Source organism: Schistocerca gregaria, unplaced genomic scaffold (assembly GCF_023897955.1).
Source record: "Schistocerca gregaria isolate iqSchGreg1 unplaced genomic scaffold, iqSchGreg1.2 ptg000180l, whole genome shotgun sequence".
In the NCBI taxonomy this organism is placed as follows: domain Eukaryota; kingdom Metazoa; phylum Arthropoda; class Insecta; order Orthoptera; family Acrididae; genus Schistocerca; species Schistocerca gregaria.
The window spans coordinates 11846554-11872127 of NW_026061730.1; the positions used below are offsets into that span (position 1 = coordinate 11846554).

The following is a 25574-nucleotide window of genomic DNA, read 5'->3' on the forward strand; positions in this document are numbered from 1 at the left end:
AGTGACAGCCTTATTTATAGTTCGACGTCGCGCCAAAGCGAATGAGCACCTTTCGCCTACGGCTTAGGCCGCTCTTCTAGTGTGGCTGCTCTGTGTCTGCAGGCAGCGAGGGGCTGCAAGCTTCCTGTGTTCGCACCTATATCACCTGTGCTTCCTTGTCAGAGACAGACTATCGCAAAACATACAACTCACTCCATGAATTGATTGCTACGGCATCTGTTATCAGCAGTCACAACCAGCAACACCAGTAGCAGCCGACTGCACGCAAAGAATGGGAACGTGCAGTGGGATTTACGTGAAATCGGCGCAATTGTGGATGCTAATCGTTCGCTTGTATCTGCCTACACACCTCTGCCGGTTGGGAATTATTCCACTTGCATGGCAAGGTGCGCATGTAGGTGTGTTAAAAATTCTGGAGGCGCTGGGTATCGATCCCAGTACCTCTCGCACACTAAGCGAGCGCTCTACCATCTGAGCTACGCCCACCCCACCGATAACTAGTAGTGCTACATACAGTCATATCAACGTCACAGACCCTCGCACTCCCATTATTCCGCAGACAAACACTACTCTCTATGAATCAGTGAGGGTGTCTTTCAGGTTTCGTGCATTCTGTATCGAATCGTAGTTGGCCACAATGAAAGTGGCACGCATAACGTCGAAAATAGAGTTCAGACACCGCTCTGAGTAAGACGAACGTGTTGTCCACCTCTAGACTTCAATGACGTTAAGCCGTGATACCTAAGACAGGTCTGCACTCGATAACAGCCGGTCCCCACACTTACATCTTGCTCTCCTTATGAAAGTATACATCATATCAGTCTGTGACGCTGGTTTTGCAACTTCTTGCGTGCGTTTATGTTCGCCGCGACCAACACTTACCATGCACTGACCACAAAACATGGAGGAGCCGGGGCTTGAACCCGAGACCGTTCACACGCTAAGCGAACGATCTGCCAACTGAGCTACAACTACACACACGACCAAGCCTGGCTATTCTCCATTCTTTGCGACTCTGATGTGCACGGACACGATGGTTGGTTGGTTTGTAGCGGCGAAGGTACCAGAATACAAAGGCGCGGACACGTTCATATACACAAGAGTTCCAAGTAGTTTCGATGCTCTGGTATTACGAATGCAAATTCCGTCTGTTTTGAACGTCTTAAATTGAAAGGGCGGTCACAAATTGGTCCATTTCACTCCTTGTCCACAATCACACAGCACCTGAGGTAACAAGCACATCTCGAGCCCTATTGTGCTCTCCATTGTTCATGCCAACTCAGTGCCTCGCTCTTTGCTACTGTGTAAAACTCTTGTCGTCCAACTGCAAAACACTGGGACACAACAAGTTTCCGCGTCCCCATTGCACTGATCGTACTACGAAACGCTCCCCAAACTTGGCAATCACCCATGCAGATGACTTTTCCGACTTTACACGACGCTCACGCAACGCTCACGCTAGTGACAGCCTTATTTATAGTTCGACGTCGCGCCAAAGCGAATGAGCACATTTCGCCTACGGCTTAGGCCGCTCTTCTAGTGTGGCTGCTCTGTGTCTGCAGGCAGCGAGGGGCTGCAAGCTTCCTGTGTTCGCACCTATATCACCTGTGCTTCCTTGTCAGAGACAGACTATCGCAAAACATACAACTCACTCCATGAATTGATTGCTACGGCATCTGTTATCAGCAGTCACAACCAGCAACACCAGTAGCAGCCGACTGCACGCAAAGAATGGGAACGTGCAGTGGGATTTACGTGAAATCGGCGCAATTGTGGATGCTAATCGTTCGCTTGTATCTGCCTACACACCTCTGCCGGTTGGGAATTATTCCACTTGCATGGCAAGGTGCGCATGTAGGTTTGTTAAAAATTCTGGAGGCGCTGGGTATCGATCCCAGTACCTCTCGCACACTAAGCGAGCGCTCTACCATCTGAGCTACGCCCACTCCCCCGATAACTAGTAGTGCTACATACAGTCATATCAACGTCACAGACCCTCGCACTCCCATTATTCCGCAGACAAACACTACTCTCTATGAATCAGTGAGGGTGTCTTTCAGGTTTCGTGCATTCTGTATCGAATCGTAGTTGGCCACAATGAAAGTGGCACGCATAACGTCGAAAATAGAGTTCAGACACCGCTCTGAGTAAGACGAACGTGTTGTCCACCTCTAGACTTCAATGACGTTAAGCCGTGATACCTAAGACAGGTCTGCACTCGATAACAGCCGGTCCCCACACTTACATCTTGCTCTCCTTATGACAGTATACATCATATCAGTCTGTGACGCTGGTTTTGCAACTTCTTGCGTGCGTTTATGTTCGCCGCGACCAACACTTACCATGCACTGACCACAAAACATGGAGGAGCCGGGGCTTGAACCCGAGACCGTTCACACGCTAAGCGAACGATCTGCCAACTGAGCTACATCTACACACACGACCAAGCCTGGCTATTCTCCATTCTTTGCGACTCTGATGTGCACGGACACGTTGGTTGGTTGGTTTGTAGCGGCGAAGGTACCAGAATACAAAGGCGCGGACACGTTCATATACACAAGAGTTCCAAGTAGTTTCGATGCTCTGGTATTACGAATGCAAATTCCGTCTGTTTTGAACGTCTTAAATTGAAAGGGCGGTCACAAATTGGTCCATTTCACTCCTTGTCCACAATCACACAGCACCTGAGGTAACAAGCACATCTCGAGCCCTATTGTGCTCTCCATTGTTCATGCCAACTCAGTGCCTCGCTCTTTGCTACTGTGTAAAACTCTTGTCGTCCAACTGCAAAACACTGGGACACAACAAGTTTCCGCGTCCCCATTGCACTGATCGTACTACGAAACGCTCCCCAAACTTGGCAATCACCCATGCAGATGACTTTTCCGACTTTACACGACGCTCACGCAACGCTCACGCTAGTGACAGCCTTATTTATAGTTCGACGTCGCGCCAAAGCGAATGAGCACATTTCGCCTACGGCTTAGGCCGCTCTCCTAGTGTGGCTGCTCTGTGTCTGCAGGCAGCGAGGGGCTGCAAGCTTCCTGTGTTCGCACCTATATCACCTGTGCTTCCTTGTCAGAGACAGACTATCGCAAAACATACAACTCACTCCATGAATTGATTGCTACGGCATCTGTTATCAGCAGTCACAACCAGCAACACCAGTAGCAGCCGACTGCACGCAAAGAATGGGAACGTGCAGTGGATTTACGTGAAATCGGCGCAATTGTGGATGCTAATCGTTCGCTTGTATCTGCCTACACACCTCTGCCGGTTGGGAATTATTCCTCTTGCATGGCAAGGTGCGCATGTAGGTGTGTTAAAAATTCTGGAGGCGCTGGGTATCGATCCCAGTACCTCTCGCACACTAAGCGAGCGCTCTACCATCTGAGCTATGCCCACCCCCCCGATAACTAGTAGTGCTACATACAGTCATATCAACGTCACAGACCCTCGCTCTCCCATTATTCCGCAGACAAACACCACTCTCTATAAATCAGTGAGGGTGTCTTTCAGGTTTCGTGCATTCTGTATCGAATCGTAGTTGGCCACAATGAAAGTGGCACGCATAACGTCGAATATAAAGTTCAGACACCGCTCTGAGTAAGACGAACGTGTTGTCCACCTCTAGACTTCAATGACGTTAAGCCGTGATACCTAAGACAGGTCTGCACTCGATAACAGCCGGTCCCCACACTTACATCTTGCTCTCCTTATGACAGTATACATCATATCAGTCTGTGACGCTGATTTTGAAACTTCTTGCGTGCGTTTATGTTCGCCGCCACCAACACTTACCATGCACTGACCACAAAACATGGAGGAGCCGGGGCTTGAACCCGAGACCGTTCACACGCTAAGCGAACGATCTGCCAACTGAGCTACATCTACACACACGACCAAGCCTGGCTATTCTCCATTCTTTGCGACTCTGATGTGCACGGACACGATGGTTGGTTGGTTTGTAGCGGCGAAGGTACCAGAATACAAAGGCGCGGACACGTTCATATACACAAGAGTTCCAAGTAGTTTCGATGCTCTGGTATTACGAATGCAAATTCCGTCTGTTTTGAACGTCTTAAATTGAAAGGGCGGTCACAAATTGGTCCATTTCACTCCTTGTCCACAATCACACAGCACCTGAGGTAACAAGCACATCTCGAGCCCTATTGTGCTCTCCATTGTTCATGCCAACTCAGTGCCTCGCTCTTTGCTACTGTGTAAAACTCTTGTCGTCCAACTGCAAAACACTGGGACACAACAAGTTTCCGCGTCCCCATTGCACTGATCGTACTACGAAACGCTCCCCAAACTTGGCAATCACCCATGCAGATGACTTTTCCGACTTTACACGACGCTCACGCAACGCTCACGCTAGTGACAGCCTTATTTATAGTTCGACGTCGCGCCAAAGCGAATGAGCACATTTCGCCTACGGCTTAGGCCGCTCTTCTAGTGTGGCTGCTCTGTGTCTGCAGGCAGCGAGGGGCTGCAAGCTTCCTGTGTTCGCACCTATATCACCTGTGCTTCCTTGTCAGAGACAGACTATCGCAAAACATACAACTCACTCCATGAATTGATTGCTACGGCATCTGTTATCAGCAGTCACAACCAGCAACACCAGTAGCAGCCGACTGCACGCAAAGAATGGGAACGTGCAGTGGGATTTACGTGAAATCGGCGCAATTGTGGATGCTAATCGTTCGCTTGTATCTGCCTACACACCTCTGCCGGTTGGGAATTATTCCTCTTGCATGGCAAGGTGCGCATGTAGGTGTGTTAAAAATTCTGGAGGCGCTGGGTATCGATCCCAGTACCTCTCGCACACTAAGCGAGCGCTCTACCATCTGAGCTACGCCCACCCCCCCGATAGCTAGTAGTGCTACATACAGTCATATCAACGTCACAGACCCTCGCTCTCCCATTATTCCGCAGACAAACACCACTCTCTATAAATCAGTGAGGGTGTCTTTCAGGTTTCGTGCATTCTGTATCGAATCGTAGTTGGCCACAATGAAAGTAGCACGCATAACGTCGAAAATAAAGTTCAGACACCGCTCTGAGTAAGACGAACGTGTTGTCCACCTCTAGACTTCAATGACGTTAAGCCGTGATACCTAAGACAGGTCTGCACTCGATAACAGCCGGTCCCCACACTTACATCTTGCTCTCCTTATGACAGTATACATCATATCAGTCTGTGACGCTGGTTTTGAAACTTCTTGCGTGCGTTTATGTTCGCCGCCACCAACACTTACCATGCACTGACCACAAAACATGGAGGAGCCGGGGCTTGAACCCGAGACCGTTCACACGCTAAGCGAACGATCTGCCAACTGAGCTACAGCTACACACACGACCAAGCCTGGCTATTCTCCATTCTTTGCGACTCTGATGTGCACGGACACGATGGTTGGTTGGTTTGTAGCGGCGAAGGTACCAGAATACAAAGGCGCGGACACGTTCATATACACAAGAGTTCCAAGTAGTTTCGATGCTCTGGTATTACGAATGCAAATTCCGTCTGTTTTGAACGTCTTAAATTGAAAGGGCGGTCACAAATTGGTCCATTTCACTCCTTGTCCACAATCACACAGCACCTGAGGTAACAAGCACATCTCGAGCCCTATTGTGCTCTCCATTGTTCATGCCAACTCAGTGCCTCGCTCTTTGCTACTGTGTAAAACTCTTGTCGTCCAACTGCAAAACACTGGGACACAACAAGTTTCCGCGTCCCCATTGCACTGATCGTACTACGAAACGCTCCCCAAACTTGGCAATCACCCATGCAGATGACTTTTCCAACTTTACACGACGCTCACGCAACGCTCACGCTAGTGACAGCCTTATTTATAGTTCGACGTCGCGCCAAAGCGAATGAGCACATTTCGCCTACGGCTTAGGCCGCTCTTCTAGTGTGGCTGCTCTGTGTCTGCAGGCAGCGAGGGGCTGCAAGCTTCCTGTGTTCGCACCTATATCACCTGTGCTTCCTTGTCAGAGACAGACTATCGCAAAACATACAACTCACTCCATGAATTGATTGCTACGGCATCTGTTATCAGCAGTCACAACCAGCAACACCAGTAGCAGCCGACTGCACGCAAAGAATGGGAACGTGCAGTGGGATTTACGTGAAATCGGCGCAATTGTGGATGCTAATCGTTCGCTTGTATCTGCCTACACACCTCTGCCGGTTGGGAATTATTCCACTTGCATGGCAAGGTGCGCATGTAGGTGTGTTAAAAATTCTGGAGGCGCTGGGTATCGATCCCAGTACCTCTCGCACACTAAGCGAGCGCTCTACCATCTGAGCTACGCCCACCCCCCCAGTAACTAGTAGTGCTACATACAGTCATATCAACGTCACAGACCCTCGCACTCCCATTATTCCGCAGACAAACACTACTCTCTATGAATCAGTGAGGGTGTCTTTCAGGTTTCGTGCATTCTGTATCGAATCGTAGTTGGCCACAATGAAAGTGGCACGCATAACGTCGAAAATAGAGTTCAGACACCGCTCTGAGTAAGACGAACGTGTTGTCCACCTCTAGACTTCAATGACGTTAAGCCGTGATACCTAAGACAGGTCTGCACTCGATAACAGCCGGTCCCCACACTTACATCTTGCTCTCCTTATGACAGTATACATCATATCAGTCTGTGACGCTGGTTTTGCAACTTCTTGCGTGCGTTTATGTTCGCCGCGACCAACACTTACCATGCACTGACCACAAAACATGGAGGAGCCGTTGCTTGAACCCGAGACCGTTCACACGCTAAGCGAACGATCTGCCAACTGAGCTACATCTACACACACGACCAAGCCTGGCTATTCTCCATTCTTTGCGACTCTGATGTGCACGGACACGATGGTTGGTTGGTTTGTAGCGGCGAAGGTACCAGAATACAAAGGCGCGGACACGTTCATATACACAAGAGTTCCAAGTAGTTTCGATGCTCTGGTATTACGAATGCAAATTCCGTCTGTTTTGAACGTCTTAAATTGAAAGGGCGGTCACAAATTGGTCCATTTCACTCCTTGTCCACAATCACACAGCACCTGAGGTAACAAGCACATCTCGAGCCCTATTGTGCTCTCCATTGTTCATGCCAACTCAGTGCCTCGCTCTTTGCTACTGTGTAAAACTCTTGTCGTCCAACTGCAAAACACTGGGACACAACAAGTTTCCGCGTCCCCATTGCACTGATCGTACTACGAAACGCTCCCCAAACTTGGCAATCACCCATGCAGATGACTTTTCCGACTTTACACGACGCTCACGCTAGTGACAGCCTTATTTATAGTTCGACGTCGCGCCAAAGCGAATGAGCACCTTTCGCCTACGGCTTAGGCCGCTCTTCTAGTGTGGCTGCTCTGTGTCTGCAGGCAGCGAGGGGCTGCAAGCTTCCTGTGTTCGCACCTATATCACCTGTGCTTCCTTGTCAGAGACAGACTATCGCAAAACATACAACTCACTCCATGAATTGATTGCTACGGCATCTGTTATCAGCAGTCACAACCAGCAACACCAGTAGCAGCCGACTGCACGCAAAGAATGGGAACGTGCAGTGGGATTTACGTGAAATCGGCGCAATTGTGGATGCTAATCGTTCGCTTGTATCTGCCTACACACCTCTGCCGGTTGGGAATTATTCCACTTGCATGGCAAGGTGCGCATGTAGGTGTGTTAAAAATTCTGGAGGCGCTGGGTATCGATTCCAGTACCTCTCGCACACTAAGCGAGCGCTCTACCATCTGAGCTACGCCCACCCCCCCGATAACTAGTAGTGCTACATACAGTCATATCAACGTCACAGACCCTCGCACTCCCATTATTCCGCAGACAAACACTACTCTCTATGAATCAGTGAGGGTGTCTTTCAGGTTTCGTGCATTCTGTATCGAATCGTAGTTGGCCACAATGAAAGTGGCACGCATAACGTCGAAAATAGGGTTCAGACACCGCTCTGAGTAAGACGAACGTGTTGTCCACCTCTAGACTTCAATGACGTTAAGCCGTGATACCTAAGACAGGTCTGCACTCGATAACAGCCGGTCCCCACACTTACATCTTGCTCTCCTTATGAAAGTATACATCATATCAGTCTGTGACGCTGGTTTTGCAACTTCTTGCGTGCGTTTATGTTCGCCGCGACCAACACTTACCATGCACTGACCACAAAACATGGAGGAGCCGGGGCTTGAACCCGAGACCGTTCACACGCTAAGCGAACGATCTGCCAACTGAGCTACAACTACACACACGACCAAGCCTGGCTATTCTCCATTCTTTGCGACTCTGATGTGCACGGACACGATGGTTGGTTGGTTTGTAGCGGCGAAGGTACCAGAATACAAAGGCGCGGACACGTTCATATACACAAGAGTTCCAAGTAGTTTCGATGCTCTGGTATTACGAATGCAAATTCCGTCTGTTTTGAACGTCTTAAATTGAAAGGGCGGTCACAAATTGGTCCATTTCACTCCTTGTCCACAATCACACAGCACCTGAGGTAACAAGCACATCTCGAGCCCTATTGTGCTCTCCATTGTTCATGCCAACTCAGTGCCTCGCTCTTTGCTACTGTGTAAAACTCTTGTCGTCCAACTGCAAAACACTGGGACACAACAAGTTTCCGCGTCCCCATTGCACTGATCGTACTACGAAACGCTCCCCAAACTTGGCAATCACCCATGCAGATGACTTTTCCGACTTTACACGACGCTCACGCAACGCTCACGCTAGTGACAGCCTTATTTATAGTTCGACGTCGCGCCAAAGCGAATGAGCACATTTCGCCTACGGCTTAGGCCGCTCTTCTAGTGTGGCTGCTCTGTGTCTGCAGGCAGCGAGGGGCTGCAAGCTTCCTGTGTTCGCACCTATATCACCTGTGCTTCCTTGTCAGAGACAGACTATCGCAAAACATACAACTCACTCCATGAATTGATTGCTACGGCATCTGTTATCAGCAGTCACAACCAGCAACACCAGTAGCAGCCGACTGCACGCAAAGAATGGGAACGTGCAGTGGGATTTACGTGAAATCGGCGCAATTGTGGATGCTAATCGTTCGCTTGTATCTGCCTACACACCTCTGCCGGTTGGGAATTATTCCACTTGCATGGCAAGGTGCGCATGTAGGTGTGTTAAAAATTCTGGAGGCGCTGGGTATCGATCCCAGTACCTCTCGCACACTAAGCGAGCGCTCTACCATCTGAGCTACGCCCACCCCCCCGATGACTAGTAGTGCTACATACAGTCATATCAACGTCACAGACCCTCGCACTCCCATTATTCCGCAGACAAACACTACTCTCTATGAATCAGTGAGGGTGTCTTTCAGGTTTCGTGCATTCTGTATCGAATCGTAGTTGGCCACAATGAAAGTGGCACGCATAACGTCGAAAATAGAGTTCAGACACCGCTCTGAGTAAGACGAACGTGTTGTCCACCTCTAGACTTCAATGACGTTAAGCCGTGATACCTAAGACAGGTCTGCACTCGATAACAGCCGGTCCCCACACTTACATCTTGCTCTCCTTATGAAAGTATACATCATATCAGTCTGTGACGCTGGTTTTGCAACTTCTTGCGTGCGTTTATGTTCGCCGCGACCAACACTTACCATGCACTGACCACAAAACATGGAGGAGCCGGGGCTTGAACCCGAGACCGTTCACACGCTAAGCGAACGATCTGCCAACTGAGCTACAACTACACACACGACCAAGCCTGGCTATTCTCCATTCTTTGCGACTCTGATGTGCACGGACACGATGGTTGGTTGGTTTGTAGCGGCGAAGGTACCAGAATACAAAGGCGCGGACACGTTCATATACACAAGAGTTCCAAGTAGTTTCGATGCTCTGGTATTACGAATGCAAATTCCGTCTGTTTTGAACGTCTTAAATTGAAAGGGCGGTCACAAATTGGTCCATTTCACTCCTTGTCCACAATCACACAGCACCTGAGGTAACAAGCACATCTCGAGCCCTATTGTGCTCTCCATTGTTCATGCCAACTCAGTGCCTCGCTCTTTGCTACTGTGTAAAACTCTTGTCGTCCAACTGCAAAACACTGGGACACAACAAGTTTCCGCGTCCCCATTGCACTGATCGTACTACGAAACGCTCCCCAAACTTGGCAATCACCCATGCAGATGACTTTTCCGACTTTACACGACGCTCACGCAACGCTCACGCTAGTGACAGCCTTATTTATAGTTCGACGTCGCGCCAAAGCGAATGAGCACATTTCGCCTACGGCTTAGGCCGCTCTTCTAGTGTGGCTGCTCTGTGTCTGCAGGCAGCGAGGGGCTGCAAGCTTCCTGTGTTCGCACCTATATCACCTGTGCTTCCTTGTCAGAGACAGACTATCGCAAAACATACAACTCACTCCATGAATTGATTGCTACGGCATCTGTTATCAGCAGTCACAACCAGCAACACCAGTAGCAGCCGACTGCACGCAAAGAATGGGAACGTGCAGTGGGATTTACGTGAAATCGGCGCAATTGTGGATGCTAATCGTTCGCTTGTATCTGCCTACACACCTCTGCTAGTTGGGAATTATTCCTCTTGCATGGCAAGGTGCGCATGTAGGTGTGTTAAAATTTCTGGAGGCGCTGGGTATCGATCCCAGTACCTCTCGCACACTAAGCGAGCGCTCTACCATCTGAGCTACGCCCACCCCCCCGATAGCTAGTAGTGCTACATACAGTCATATCAACGTCACAGACCCTCGCTCTCCCATTATTCCGCAGACAAACACCACTCTCTATAAATCAGTGAGGGTGTCTTTCAGGTTTCGTGCATTCTGTATCGAATCGTAGTTGGCCACAATGAAAGTAGCACGCATAACGTCGAAAATAAAGTTCAGACACCGCTCTGAGTAAGACGAACGTGTTGTCCACCTCTAGACTTCAATGACGTTAAGCCGTGATACCTAAGACAGGTCTGCACTCGATAACAGCCGGTCCCCACACTTACATCTTGCTCTCCTTATGACAGTATACATCATATCAGTCTGTGACGCTGGTTTTGAAACTTCTTGCGTGCGTTTATGTTCGCCGCCACCAACACTTACCATGCACTGACCACAAAACATGGAGGAGCCGGGGCTTGAACCCGAGACCGTTCACACGCTAAGCGAACGATCTGCCAACTGAGCTACAGCTACACACACGACCAAGCCTGGCTATTCTCCATTCTTTGCGACTCTGATGTGCACGGACACGATGGTTGGTTGGTTTGTAGCGGCGAAGGTACCAGAATACAAAGGCGCGGACACGTTCATATACACAAGAGTTCCAAGTAGTTTCGATGCTCTGGTATTACGAATGCAAATTCCGTCTGTTTTGAACGTCTTAAATTGAAAGGGCGGTCACAAATTGGTCCATTTCACTCCTTGTCCACAATCACACAGCACCTGAGGTAACAAGCACATCTCGAGCCCTATTGTGCTCTCCATTGTTCATGCCAACTCAGTGCCTCGCTCTTTGCTACTGTGTAAAACTCTTGTCGTCCAACTGCAAAACACTGGGACACAACAAGTTTCCGCGTCCCCATTGCACTGATCGTACTACGAAACGCTCCCCAAACTTGGCAATCACCCATGCAGATGACTTTTCCAACTTTACACGACGCTCACGCAACGCTCACGCTAGTGACAGCCTTATTTATAGTTCGACGTCGCGCCAAAGCGAATGAGCACATTTCGCCTACGGCTTAGGCCGCTCTTCTAGTGTGGCTGCTCTGTGTCTGCAGGCAGCGAGGGGCTGCAAGCTTCCTGTGTTCGCACCTATATCACCTGTGCTTCCTTGTCAGAGACAGACTATCGCAAAACATACAACTCACTCCATGAATTGATTGCTACGGCATCTGTTATCAGCAGTCACAACCAGCAACACCAGTAGCAGCCGACTGCACGCAAAGAATGGGAACGTGCAGTGGGATTTACGTGAAATCGGCGCAATTGTGGATGCTAATCGTTCGCTTGTATCTGCCTACACACCTCTGCCGGTTGGGAATTATTCCACTTGCATGGCAAGGTGCGCATGTAGGTGTGTTAAAAATTCTGGAGGCGCTGGGTATCGATCCCAGTACCTCTCGCACACTAAGCGAGCGCTCTACCATCTGAGCTACGCCCACCCCCCCAATAACTAGTAGTGCTACATACAGTCATATCAACGTCACAGACCCTCGCACTCCCATTATTCCGCAGACAAACACTACTCTCTATGAATCAGTGAGGGTGTCTTTCAGGTTTCGTGCATTCTGTATCGAATCGTAGTTGGCCACAATGAAAGTGGCACGCATAACGTCGAAAATAGAGTTCAGACACCGCTCTGAGTAAGACGAACGTGTTGTCCACCTCTAGACTTCAATGACGTTAAGCCGTGATACCTAAGACAGGTCTGCACTCGATAACAGCCGGTCCCCACACTTACATCTTGCTCTCCTTATGACAGTATACATCATATCAGTCTGTGACGCTGGTTTTGCAACTTCTTGCGTGCGTTTATGTTCGCCGCGACCAACACTTACCATGCACTGACCACAAAACATGGAGGAGCCGTTGCTTGAACCCGAGACCGTTCACACGCTAAGCGAACGATCTGCCAACTGAGCTACATCTACACACACGACCAAGCCTGGCTATTCTCCATTCTTTGCGACTCTGATGTGCACGGACACGATGGTTGGTTGGTTTGTAGCGGCGAAGGTACCAGAATACAAAGGCGCGGACACGTTCATATACACAAGAGTTCCAAGTAGTTTCGATGCTCTGGTATTACGAATGCAAATTCCGTCTGTTTTGAACGTCTTAAATTGAAAGGGCGGTCACAAATTGGTCCATTTCACTCCTTGTCCACAATCACACAGCACCTGAGGTAACAAGCACATCTCGAGCCCTATTGTGCTCTCCATTGTTCATGCCAACTCAGTGCCTCGCTCTTTGCTACTGTGTAAAACTCTTGTCGTCCAACTGCAAAACACTGGGACACAACAAGTTTCCGCGTCCCCATTGCACTGATCGTACTACGAAACGCTCCCCAAACTTGGCAATCACCCATGCAGATGACTTTTCCGACTTTACACGACGCTCACGCTAGTGACAGCCTTATTTATAGTTCGACGTCGCGCCAAAGCGAATGAGCACCTTTCGCCTACGGCTTAGGCCGCTCTTCTAGTGTGGCTGCTCTGTGTCTGCAGGCAGCGAGGGGCTGCAAGCTTCCTGTGTTCGCACCTATATCACCTGTGCTTCCTTGTCAGAGACAGACTATCGCAAAACATACAACTCACTCCATGAATTGATTGCTACGGCATCTGTTATCAGCAGTCACAACCAGCAACACCAGTAGCAGCCGACTGCACGCAAAGAATGGGAACGTGCAGTGGGATTTACGTGAAATCGGCGCAATTGTGGATGCTAATCGTTCGCTTGTATCTGCCTACACACCTCTGCCGGTTGGGAATTATTCCACTTGCATGGCAAGGTGCGCATGTAGGTGTGTTAAAAATTCTGGAGGCGCTGGGTATCGATTCCAGTACCTCTCGCACACTAAGCGAGCGCTCTACCATCTGAGCTACGCCCACCCCCCCGATAACTAGTAGTGCTACATACAGTCATATCAACGTCACAGACCCTCGCACTCCCATTATTCCGCAGACAAACACTACTCTCTATGAATCAGTGAGGGTGTCTTTCAGGTTTCGTGCATTCTGTATCGAATCGTAGTTGGCCACAATGAAAGTGGCACGCATAACGTCGAAAATAGGGTTCAGACACCGCTCTGAGTAAGACGAACGTGTTGTCCACCTCTAGACTTCAATGACGTTAAGCCGTGATACCTAAGACAGGTCTGCACTCGATAACAGCCGGTCCCCACACTTACATCTTGCTCTCCTTATGAAAGTATACATCATATCAGTCTGTGACGCTGGTTTTGCAACTTCTTGCGTGCGTTTATGTTCGCCGCGACCAACACTTACCATGCACTGACCACAAAACATGGAGGAGCCGGGGCTTGAACCCGAGACCGTTCACACGCTAAGCGAACGATCTGCCAACTGAGCTACAACTACACACACGACCAAGCCTGGCTATTCTCCATTCTTTGCGACTCTGATGTGCACGGACACGATGGTTGGTTGGTTTGTAGCGGCGAAGGTACCAGAATACAAAGGCGCGGACACGTTCATATACACAAGAGTTCCAAGTAGTTTCGATGCTCTGGTATTACGAATGCAAATTCCGTCTGTTTTGAACGTCTTAAATTGAAAGGGCGGTCACAAATTGGTCCATTTCACTCCTTGTCCACAATCACACAGCACCTGAGGTAACAAGCACATCTCGAGCCCTATTGTGCTCTCCATTGTTCATGCCAACTCAGTGCCTCGCTCTTTGCTACTGTGTAAAACTCTTGTCGTCCAACTGCAAAACACTGGGACACAACAAGTTTCCGCGTCCCCATTGCACTGATCGTACTACGAAACGCTCCCCAAACTTGGCAATCACCCATGCAGATGACTTTTCCGACTTTACACGACGCTCACGCTAGTGACAGCCTTATTTATAGTTCGACGTCGCGCCAAAGCGAATGAGCACATTTCGCCTACGGCTTAGGCCGCTCTTCTAGTGTGGCTGCTCTGTGTCTGCAGGCAGCGAGGGGCTGCAAGCTTCCTGTGTTCGCACCTATATCACCTGTGCTTCCTTGTCAGAGACAGACTATCGCAAAACATACAACTCACTCCATGAATTGATTGCTACGGCATCTGTTATCAGCAGTCACAACCAGCAACACCAGTAGCAGCCGACTGCACGCAAAGAATGGGAACGTGCAGTGGGATTTACGTGAAATCGGCGCAATTGTGGATGCTAATCGTTCGCTTGTATCTGCCTACACACCTCTGCCGGTTGGGAATTATTCCACTTGCATGGCAAGGTGCGCATGTAGGTGTGTTAAAAATTCTGGAGGCGCTGGGTATCGATCCCAGTACCTCTCGCACACTAAGCGAGCGCTCTACCATCTGAGCTACGCCCACCCCCCCGATGACTAGTAGTGCTACATACAGTCATATCAACGTCACAGACCCTCGCACTCCCATTATTCCGCAGACAAACACTACTCTCTATGAATCAGTGAGGGTGTCTTTCAGGTTTCGTGCATTCTGTATCGAATCGTAGTTGGCCACAATGAAAGTGGCACGCATAACGTCGAAAATAGAGTTCAGACACCGCTCTGAGTAAGACGAACGTGTTGTCCACCTCTAGACTTCAATGACGTTAAGCCGTGATACCTAAGACAGGTCTGCACTCGATAACAGCCGGTCCCCACACTTACATCTTGCTCTCCTTATGAAAGTATACATCATATCAGTCTGTGACGCTGGTTTTGCAACTTCTTGCGTGCGTTTATGTTCGCCGCGACCAACACTTACCATGCACTGACCACAAAACATGGAGGAGCCGGGGCTTGAACCCGAGACCGTTCACACGCTAAGCGAACGATCTGCCAACTGAGCTACAACTACACACACGACCAAGCCTGGCTATTCTCCATTCTTTGCGACTCTGATGTGCACGGACACGATGGTTGGTTGGTTTGTAGCGGCGAAGGTACCAGAATACAAAGGCGCGGACACGTTCATATACACAAGAGTTCCAAGTAGTTTCGATGCTCTGGTATTACGAATGCAAATTCCGTCTGTTTTGAACGTCTTAAATTGAAAGGGCGGTCACAAATTGGTCCATTTCACTCCTTGTCCACAATCACACAGCACCTGAGGTAACAAGCACATCTCGAGCCCTATTGTGCTCTCCATTGTTCATGCCAACTCAGTGCCTCGCTCTTTGCTACTGTGTAAAACTCTTGTCGTCCAACTGCAAAACACTGGGACACAACAAGTTTCCGCGTCCCCATTGCACTGATCGTACTACGAAACGCTCCCCAAACTTGGCAATCACCCATGCAGATGACTTTTCCGACTTTACACGACGCTCACGCTAGTGACAGCCTTATTTATAGTTCGACGACGCGCCAAAGCGAATGAGCACATTTCGCCTACGGCTTAGGCCGCTCTTCTAGTGTGGCTGCTCTGTGTCTGCAGGCAGCGAGGGGCTGCAAGCTTCCTGTGTTCGCACCTATATCACCTGTGCTTCCTTGTCAGAGACAGACTATCGCAAAACATACAACTCACTCCATGAATTGATTGCTACGGCATCTGTTATCAGCAGTCACAACCAGCAACACCAGTAGCAGCCGACTGCACGCAAAGAATGGGAACGTGCAGTGGGATTTACGTGAAATCGGCGCAATTGTGGATGCTAATCGTTCGCTTGTATCTGCGTACACACCTCTGCCGGTTGGGAATTATTCCACTTGCATGGCAAGGTGCGCATGTAGGTTTGTTAAAAATTCTGGAGGCGCTGGGTATCGATCCCAGTACCTCTCGCACACTAAGCGAGCGCTCTACCATCTGAGCTACGCCCACTCCCCCGATAACTAGTAGTGCTACATACAGTCATATCAACGTCACAGACCCTCGCACTCCCATTATTCCGCAGACAAACACTACTCTCTATGAATCAGTGAGGGTGTCTTTCAGGTTTCGTGCATTCTGTATCGAATCGTAGTTGGCCACAATGAAAGTGGCACGCATAACGTCGAAAATAGAGTTCAGACACCGCTCTGAGTAAGACGAACGTGTTGTCCACCTCTAGACTTCAATGACGTTAAGCCGTGATACCTAAGACAGGTCTGCACTCGATAACAGCCGGTCCCCACACTTACATCTTGCTCTCCTTATGACAGTATACATCATATCAGTCTGTGACGCTGGTTTTGCAACTTCTTGCGTGCGTTTATGTTCGCCGCGACCAACACTTACCATGCACTGACCACAAAACATGGAGGAGCCGGGGCTTGAACCCGAGACCGTTCACACGCTAAGCGAACGATCTGCCAACTGAGCTACATCTACACACACGACCAAGCCTGGCTATTCTCCATTCTTTGCGACTCTGATGTGCACGGACACGATGGTTGGTTGGTTTGTAGCGGCGAAGGTACCAGAATACAAAGGCGCGGACACGTTCATATACACAAGAGTTCCAAGTAGTTTCGATGCTCTGGTATTACGAATGCAAATTCCGTCTGTTTTGAACGTCTTAAATTGAAAGGGCGGTCACAAATTGGTCCATTTCACTCCTTGTCCACAATCACACAGCACCTGAGGTAACAAGCACATCTCGAGCCCTATTGTGCTCTCCATTGTTCATGCCAACTCAGTGCCTCGCTCTTTGCTACTGTGTAAAACTCTTGTCGTCCAACTGCAAAACACTGGGACACAACAAGTTTCCGCGTCCCCATTGCACTGATCGTACTACGAAACGCTCCCCAAACTTGGCAATCACCCATGCAGATGACTTTTCCGACTTTACACGACGCTCACGCTAGTGACAGCCTTATTTATAGTTCGACGTCGCGCCAAAGCGAATGAGCACATTTCGCCTACGGCTTAGGCCGCTCTTCTAGTGTGGCTGCTCTGTGTCTGCAGGCAGCGAGGGGCTGCAAGCTTCCTGTGTTCGCACCTATATCACCTGTGCTTCCTTGTCAGAGACAGACTATCGCAAAACATACAACTCACTCCATGAATTGATTGCTACGGCATCTGTTATCAGCAGTCACAACCAGCAACACCAGTAGCAGCCGACTGCACGCAAAGAATGGGAACGTGCAGTGGGATTTACGTGAAATCGGCGCAATTGTGGATGCTAATCGTTCGCTTGTATCTGCCTACACACCTCTGCCGGTTGGGAATTATTCCACTTGCATGGCAAGGTGCGCATGTAGGTGTGTTAAAAATTCTGGAGGCGCTGGGTATCGATCCCAGTACCTCTCGCACACTAAGCGAGCGCTCTACCATCTGAGCTACGCCCACCCCCCCCCCGAGAACTAGTAGTACTACATACAGTCATATCAACGTCACAGACCCTCGCACTCCCATTATTCCGCAGACAAACACTACTCTCTATAAATCAGTGAGGGTGTCTTTCAGGTTTCGTGCATTCTGTATCGAATCGTAGTTGGCCACAATGAAAGTGGCACGCATAACGTCGAAAATAAAGTTCAGACACCGCTCTGAGTAAGACGAACGTGTTGTCCACCTCTAGACTTCAATGACGTTAAGCCGTGATACCTAAGACAGGTCTGCACTCGATAACAGCCGGTCCCCACACTTACATCTTGCTCTCCTTATGACAGTATACATCATATCAGTCTGTGACGCTGGTTTTGAAACTTCTTGCGTGCGTTTATGTTCGCCGCGACCAACACTTACCATGCACTGACCACAAAACATGGAGGAGCCGTTGCTTGAACCCGAGACCGTTCACACGCTAAGCGAACGATCTGCCAACTGAGCTACATCTACACACACGACCAAGCCTGGCTATTCTCCATTCTTTGCGACTCTGATGTGCACGGACACGATGGTTGGTTGGTTTGTAGCGGCGAAGGTACCAGAATACAAAGGCGCGGACACGTTCATATACACAAGAGTTCCAAGTAGTTTCGATGCTCTGGTATTACGAATGCAAATTCCTTCTGTTTTGAACGTATTAAATTGAAAGGGCGGTCACAAATTGGTCCATTTCACTCCTTGTCCACAATCACACAGCACCTGAGGTAACAAGCACATCTCGAGCCCTATTGTGCTCTCCATTGTTCATGCCAACTCAGTGCCTCGCTCTTTGCTACTGTGTAAAACTCTTGTCGTCCAACTGCAAAACACTGGGACACAACAAGTTTCCGCGTCCCCATTGCACTGATCGTACTACGAAACGCTCCCCAAACTTGGCAATCACCCATGCAGATGACTTTTCCGACTTTACACGACGCTCACGCTAGTGACAGCCTTATTTATAGTTCGACGTCGCGCCAAAGCGAATGAGCACATTTCGCCTACGGCTTAGGCCGCTCTTCTAGTGTGGCTGCTCTGTGTCTGCAGGCAGCGAGGGGCTGCAAGCTTCCTGTGTTCGCACCTATATCACCTGTGCTTCCTTGTCAGAGACAGACTATCGCAAAACATACAACTCACTCCATGAATTGATTGCTACGGCATCTGTTATCAGCAGTCACAACCAGCAACACCAGTAGCAGCCGACTGCACGCAAAGAATGGGAACGTGCAGTGGGATTTACGTGAAATCGGCGCAATTGTGGATGCTAATCGTTCGCTTGTATCTGCCTACACACCTCTGCCGGTTGGGAATTATTCCACTTGCATGGCAAGGTGCGCATGTAGGTGTGTTAAAAATTCTGGAGGCGCTGGGTATCGATCCCAGTACCTCTCGCACACTAAGCGAGCGCTCTACCATCTGAGCTACGCCCACCCCCCCGATAACTAGTAGTGCTACATACAGTCATATCAACGTCACAGACCCTCGCACTCCCATTATTCCGCAGACAAACACTACTCTCTATGAATCAGTGAGGGTGTCTTTCAGGTTTCGTGCATTCTGTATCGAATCGTAGTTGGCCACAATGAAAGTGGCACGCATAACGTCGAAAATAGAGTTCAGACACCGCTCTGAGTAAGACGAACGTGTTGTCCACCTCTAGACTTCAATGACGTTAAGCCGTGATACCTAAGACAGGTCTGCACTCGATAACAGCCGGTCCCCACACTTACATCTTGCTCTCCTTATGACAGTATACATCATATCAGTCTGTGACGCTGGTTTTGCAACTTCTTGCGTGCGTTTATGTTCGCCGCGACCAACACTTACCATGCACTGACCACAAAACATGGAGGAGCCGTTGCTTGAACCCGAGACCGTTCACACGCTAAGCGAACGATCTGCCAACTGAGCTACATCTACACACACGACCAAGCCTGGCTATTCTCCATTCTTTGCGACTCTGATGTGCACGGACACGATGGTTGGTTGGTTTGTAGCGGCGAAGGTACCAGAATACAAAGGCGCGGACACGTTCATATACACAAGAGTTCCAAGTAGTTTCGATGCTCTGGTATTACGAATGCAAATTCCGTCTGTTTTGAACGTCTTAAATTGAAAGGGCGGTCACAAATTGGTCCATTTCACTCCTTGTCCACAATCACACAGCACCTGAGGTAACAAGCACATCTCGAGCCCTATTGTGCTCTCCATTGTTCATGCCAACTCAGTGCCTCGCTCTTTGCTACTGTGTAAAACTCTTGTCGTCCAACTGCAAAACACTGGGACACAACAAGTTTCCGCGTCCCCATTGCACTGATCGTACTACGAAACGCTCCCCAAACTTGGCAATCACCCATGCAGATGACTTTTCCGACTTTACACGACGCTCACGCAACGCTCACGATAGTGACAGCCTTATTTATAGTTCGACGTCGCGCCAAAGCGAATGAGCACCTTTCGCCTACGGCTTAGGCCGCTCTTCTAGTGTGGCTGCTCTGTGTCTGCAGGCAGCGAGGGGCTGCAAGCTTCCTGTGTTCGCACCTATATCACCTGTGCTTCCTTGTCAGAGACAGACTATCGCAAAACATACAACTCACTCCATGAATTGATTGCTATGGCATCTGTTATCAGCAGTCACAACCAGCAACACCAGTAGCAGCCGACTGCACGCAAAGAATGGGAACGTGCAGTGGGATTTACGTGAAATCGGCGCAAATGTGGATGCTAATCGTTCGCTTGTATCTGCCTACACACCTCTGTCGGTTGGGAATTATTCCACTTGCATGGCAAGGTGCGCATGTAGGTGTGTTAAAAATTCTGGAGGCGCTGGGTATCGATCCCAGTACCTCTCGCACACTAAGCGAGCGCTCTACCATCTGAGCTACGCCCACCCCCCGATAACTAGTAGTACTACATACAGTCATATCAACGTCACAGACCCTCGCACTCCCATTATTCCGCAGACAAACACTACTCTCTATGAATCAGTGAGGTTGTCTTTCAGGTTTCGTGCATTCTGTATCGAATCGTAGTTGGCCACAATGAAAGTGGCACGCATAACGTCGAAAATGGAGTTCAGACACCGCTCTGAGTAAGACGAACGTGTTGTCCACCTCTAGACTTCAATGACGTTAAGCCGTGATACCTAAGACAGGTCTGCACTCGATAACAGCCGGTCCCCACACTTACATCTTGCTCTCCTTATGACAGTATACATCATATCAGTCTGTGACGCTGGTTTTGCAACTTCTTGCGTGCGTTTATGTTCGCCGCGACCAACACTTACCATGCACTGACCACAAAACATGGAGGAGCCGTTGCTTGAACCCGAGACCGTTCACACGCTAAGCGAACGATCTGCCAACTGAGCTACAACCACACACACGACCAAGCCTGGCTATTCTCCAGTCTTTGCGACTCTGATGTGCACGGACACGATGGTTGGTTGGTTTGTAGCGGCGAAGGTACCAGAATACAAAGGCGCGGACACGTTCATATACACAAGAGTTCCAAGTAGTTTCGATGCTCTGGTATTACGAATGCAAATTCCGTCTGTTTTGAACGTCTTAAATTGAAAGGGCGGTCACAAATTGGTCCATTTCACTCCTTGTCCACAATCACACAGCACCTGAGGTAACAAGCACATCTCGAGCCCTATTGTGCTCTCCATTGTTCATGCCAACTCAGTGCCTCGCTCTTTGCTACTGTGTAAAACTCTTGTCGTCCAACTGCAAAACACTGGGACACAACAAGTTTCCGCGTCCCCATTGCACTGATCGTACTACGAAACGCTCCCCAAACTTGGCAATCACCCATGCAGATGACTTTTCCGACTTTACACGACCCTCACGCAACGCTCACGCTAGTGACAGCCTTATTTATAGTTCGACGTCGCGCCAAAGCGAATGAGCACATTTCGCCTACGGCTTAGGCCGCTCTTCTAGTGTGGCTGCTCTGTGTCTGCAGGCAGCGAGGGGCTACAAGCTTCCTGTGTTCGCACCTATATCACCTGTGCTTCCTTGTCAGAGACAGACTATCGCAAAACATACAACTCACTCCATGAATTGATTGCTACGGCATCTGTTATCAGCAGTCACAACCAGCAACACCAGTAGCAGCCGACTGCACGCAAAGAATGGGAACGTGCAGTGGGATTTACGTGAAATCGGCGCAATTGTGGATGCTAATCGTTCGCTTGTATCTGCCTACACACCTCTGCCGGTTGGGAATTATTCCACTTGCATGGCAAGGTGCGCATGTAGGTGTGTTAAAAATTCTGGAGGCGCTGGGTATCGATACCAGTACCCCTCGCACACTAAGCGAGCGCTCTACCATCTGAGCTACGCCCACCCCCCCGATAACTAGTAGTGCTACATACAGTCATATCAACGTCACAGACCCTCGCACTCCCATTATTCCGCAGACAAACACTACTCTCTATGAATCAGTGAGGGTGTCTTTCAGGTTTCGTGCATTCTGTATCGAATCGTAGTTGGCCACAATGAAAGTGGCACGCATAACGTCGAAAATAGAGTTCAGACACCGCTCTGAGTAAGACGAACGTGTTGTCCACCTCTAGACTTCAATGACGTTAAGCCGTGATACCTAAGACAGGTCTGCACTCGATAACAGCCGGTCCCCACACTTACATCTTGCTCTCCTTATGACAGTATACATCATACCAGTCTGTAACGCTGGTTTTGCAACTTCTTGCGTGCGTTTATTTTCGCCGCGACCAACACTTACCATGCACTGACCACAAAACATGGAGGAGCCGGGGCTTGAACCCGAGACCGTTCACACGCTAAGCGAACGATCTGCCAACTTTTTTTTTTTTTTTTTTTTTTTATAGCTCCCAGAGGGAATCTGATTTCAAGTCAGACGCCTTAACCACTTTTTTTTTTTTTTTAATAGTCCGACGCCTTATCCATTTTTTTTTTCATCATTTTTTTTATATAAGCAGCATGAGGCAGGCGGAGGCAAAGCGGGCAGGGGTCAAAATCTCGAGGCCTGGCCGCGATGTCTCCACCCAGTCCTGTTGCTGAGGCGTGTCTTTATCATAGGTTTCAATAAGAAATTTTACATCTTGTGTATACGTAGATATATGCTGTTTTGCCTTCGAAATCCTGAACCAAAAGATGCTTCATTTGAAACAAAAAATTTATGTCATGCCGAGGCAATAGAGATTTAAGGTTATAGCTTTAGTGTGTTTTTTTTTTTTTTTTTTTTTTTTCTCATCTACTGCTTCTCGGCAACCTAGCATACTTCTTTGTAATATATAATAAAGTTGTAGGAAGTAGTGGACCCTGAACCTGTATATTATTTTTTTAATTTCTGTTTAGTTTTTTTATTGTTATTATTATTATTTTTGTTTGTTTGTTATTTTTTTTTATTGTAAAAGAAAAATCGTCATGGAATGTGAAGAAGGAATTTTATGTTAAGGCACTAATTCCATAGCCTCCTTTCCTTCTTGAGATTAATAATAATAATAAAAAAGTGTGTTCCCTTCCATGGAAACAAATGAGACTTCCTTCTCAGTCATAAAATGAATGTATAAGAAAACAATTTATCTTTAACCCTGCGATACTGGCTTTCGGCTTCGGCTTCTTCTGTGCAATAAACAAAATAGCCTTCTTTGCCAGCAGAGGATAAGTGATTGTAATATGAAACTGTAAAATTGTACTTCTCCCCAATTGTTTTTGTTTAAGCGTCGTTTCGCTTAAATAAACGATTTTTGTTTATCTCGTTGGCTTGTCAACCAATGCCCAGTCGCTCGAATACAATTTTAAGCATATTGCCGTAGTTTTTCTTGTGGTCTTTATATTTCAGGGCGTTATAAAAAGCACACTTCAAGTACATGTAAAAATCAGTGGAATTGTCGTTTCCCAGGTGATTAATTACGTAATTCACATAGTGTCCCATTAACCAATGGACCGAGTTGTTTTTTGCTGCTGGAAAATAGCAAGTCTGAGGCCTGAGGAATGTAACAGGGGGAAAATTTTCCACCGAAGATCTCGTAAGAAAAGCCAGTTGTTCCCTAATCCAATTACAGAGTTGTAGATTGCCACCGCACGTGAATCTGTGCACTAACGTGTCGATCAATTTACATTTGAGACATAGGTTCGTGTCGCTAACGCCGATTGCATGTAACCTTTCATTGGTGCTTACGGTCTCATTCACTGTTTTATACCACGCTGACTTGACGTCCGATGGTAGACCACGCATATTAATATTTTTCCATATGGCGTCCCAATCAGTGTGTGGGTATTTACTTTCCAATTTGTTTCTCCCCTCCATTTTCTTTCGATGGCACAGAATATCGCGGGCCGTGATCCGTCGTGAGTTGATGATGACACCGCCGAGATAGCTGAATTCCACAAAATATACACGAACGTACTGGAGCCGGTTATTTATTTTTTGCACATTCACCGGCGCCTGTAAACTGGCAGGCCTGACAACTTCAAATAATTTAGTTGTAATGCTATCAGCGTGGTCGCTAAGGATAGTGGCGGTCCTTTTTATAAAAAGCGCAGACGCCTTATTTCTGATGTCAACTAACCCCAAACCTCCATTCCTGGGATCTAAGGTCGCAGTTTTTGCGTCGACTCTGAATATATCCCCTCTCCAAAGATAGCTGGCAATGGTAGACATTATCTTTTTTCCAATCATTTTCGGTAGTGGGAAGATCTGTGCTATAAAGTAACTCCTGGAGAGAATGCAGTGGTTAATGAAAATCACCCTCTGAACTTGGTTCATGTTACGGTGGAGGTTTTCCCTTGTTGTTCCAAGAAGTTGTCCCGACGTATTTCTCCAATTGATAGCTGCCATTTTTAACGGACAAGGTGTCAGTGTTATTCCTAGTGCTTTGCATTGGGTGACCATTGTGGCCCAGGCTAAGGTGGTATGTTGAAAACCCCGCAGGTTTAGTGGTTTGCTTTTGTTTGCGTTGACACCTGCTCCGGAGACTCTACAGTACTTTTTAATTAGCGTTTCCAATTTCAAAATGTCGTCGGGATTTCGCAGGACGACTCCGACATCATCGGCATAGGCGTTTATGACTGTTCGGTGACCAGATAATGTGATGCCAGTTAGAGTGGCATGAACACTGCGGAGGAAAGGTTCTAATGAAAGCACGAATAGGAACATGGAAAGGGGGCTTCCTTGAGGAACGCCGCGCCTGATCTGAATCTGCTTTGTCCTCTGGCAGTTAACTGATATACAAGCGCTGATGCCTGTTGCAACATTTCTGATCACACTTACGACTCGCTCATTAAAACCTATTTTGTTCAGTGTGGCACTAAGGAATCTATGATCCACACGATCAAATGCTTTCTGGAAGTCAATAAACATGATAGCACATTTTATGGTGGTCACAGCAGTGATTGCAATTATATCTCTATATTCAGCTATGCTTTTGAAAATGCTCTTGGTAGGCACACAGGACTGGTATGGACTTACTATCTTTTTGGCCAACTGTGAGAGTCTGTTGTTTAAAATTCTGCCGATGATTTTATAATCGGAGTTTAACAGGGAGATAGGACGAAAGTTGTTGAGGTTTCTTTTTGCAGCATTTTTTGGGATTAGTACTATTGTGCTCTCTTTA

The 25574-nt window shown here is 48.4% G+C and overlaps 1 protein-coding gene and 12 non-coding genes across 13 annotated transcripts in view; all 13 read right to left on the reverse strand.

Annotated features, from left to right (window-relative positions):
* LOC126302899 (uncharacterized) overlaps positions 1-25574 on the reverse strand; it is a 65333-nt gene that overhangs the window by 28351 nt on the left and 11408 nt on the right. The window lies entirely within an intron of this gene.
* Trnat-agu (transfer RNA threonine (anticodon AGU)) lies at positions 414-487 on the reverse strand. Its single transcript has one exon. It is a non-coding gene; the product is annotated as a tRNA-Thr (tRNA).
* On the reverse strand, positions 1874-1949 carry Trnat-agu (transfer RNA threonine (anticodon AGU)). The gene has a single exon. It is a non-coding gene; the product is annotated as a tRNA-Thr (tRNA).
* Trnat-agu (transfer RNA threonine (anticodon AGU)) lies at positions 4793-4866 on the reverse strand. Its single transcript has one exon. It is a non-coding gene; the product is annotated as a tRNA-Thr (tRNA).
* On the reverse strand, positions 6253-6326 carry Trnat-agu (transfer RNA threonine (anticodon AGU)). Its single transcript has one exon. It is a non-coding gene; the product is annotated as a tRNA-Thr (tRNA).
* Trnat-agu (transfer RNA threonine (anticodon AGU)) lies at positions 9162-9235 on the reverse strand. Its single transcript has one exon. It is a non-coding gene; the product is annotated as a tRNA-Thr (tRNA).
* Trnat-agu (transfer RNA threonine (anticodon AGU)) lies at positions 10622-10695 on the reverse strand. Its single transcript has one exon. It is a non-coding gene; the product is annotated as a tRNA-Thr (tRNA).
* On the reverse strand, positions 12082-12155 carry Trnat-agu (transfer RNA threonine (anticodon AGU)). The gene has a single exon. It is a non-coding gene; the product is annotated as a tRNA-Thr (tRNA).
* Trnat-agu (transfer RNA threonine (anticodon AGU)) lies at positions 14980-15053 on the reverse strand. Its single transcript has one exon. It is a non-coding gene; the product is annotated as a tRNA-Thr (tRNA).
* Trnat-agu (transfer RNA threonine (anticodon AGU)) lies at positions 16429-16504 on the reverse strand. The gene has a single exon. It is a non-coding gene; the product is annotated as a tRNA-Thr (tRNA).
* On the reverse strand, positions 17878-17951 carry Trnat-agu (transfer RNA threonine (anticodon AGU)). The gene has a single exon. It is a non-coding gene; the product is annotated as a tRNA-Thr (tRNA).
* On the reverse strand, positions 19330-19403 carry Trnat-agu (transfer RNA threonine (anticodon AGU)). The gene has a single exon. It is a non-coding gene; the product is annotated as a tRNA-Thr (tRNA).
* On the reverse strand, positions 20790-20863 carry Trnat-agu (transfer RNA threonine (anticodon AGU)). Its single transcript has one exon. It is a non-coding gene; the product is annotated as a tRNA-Thr (tRNA).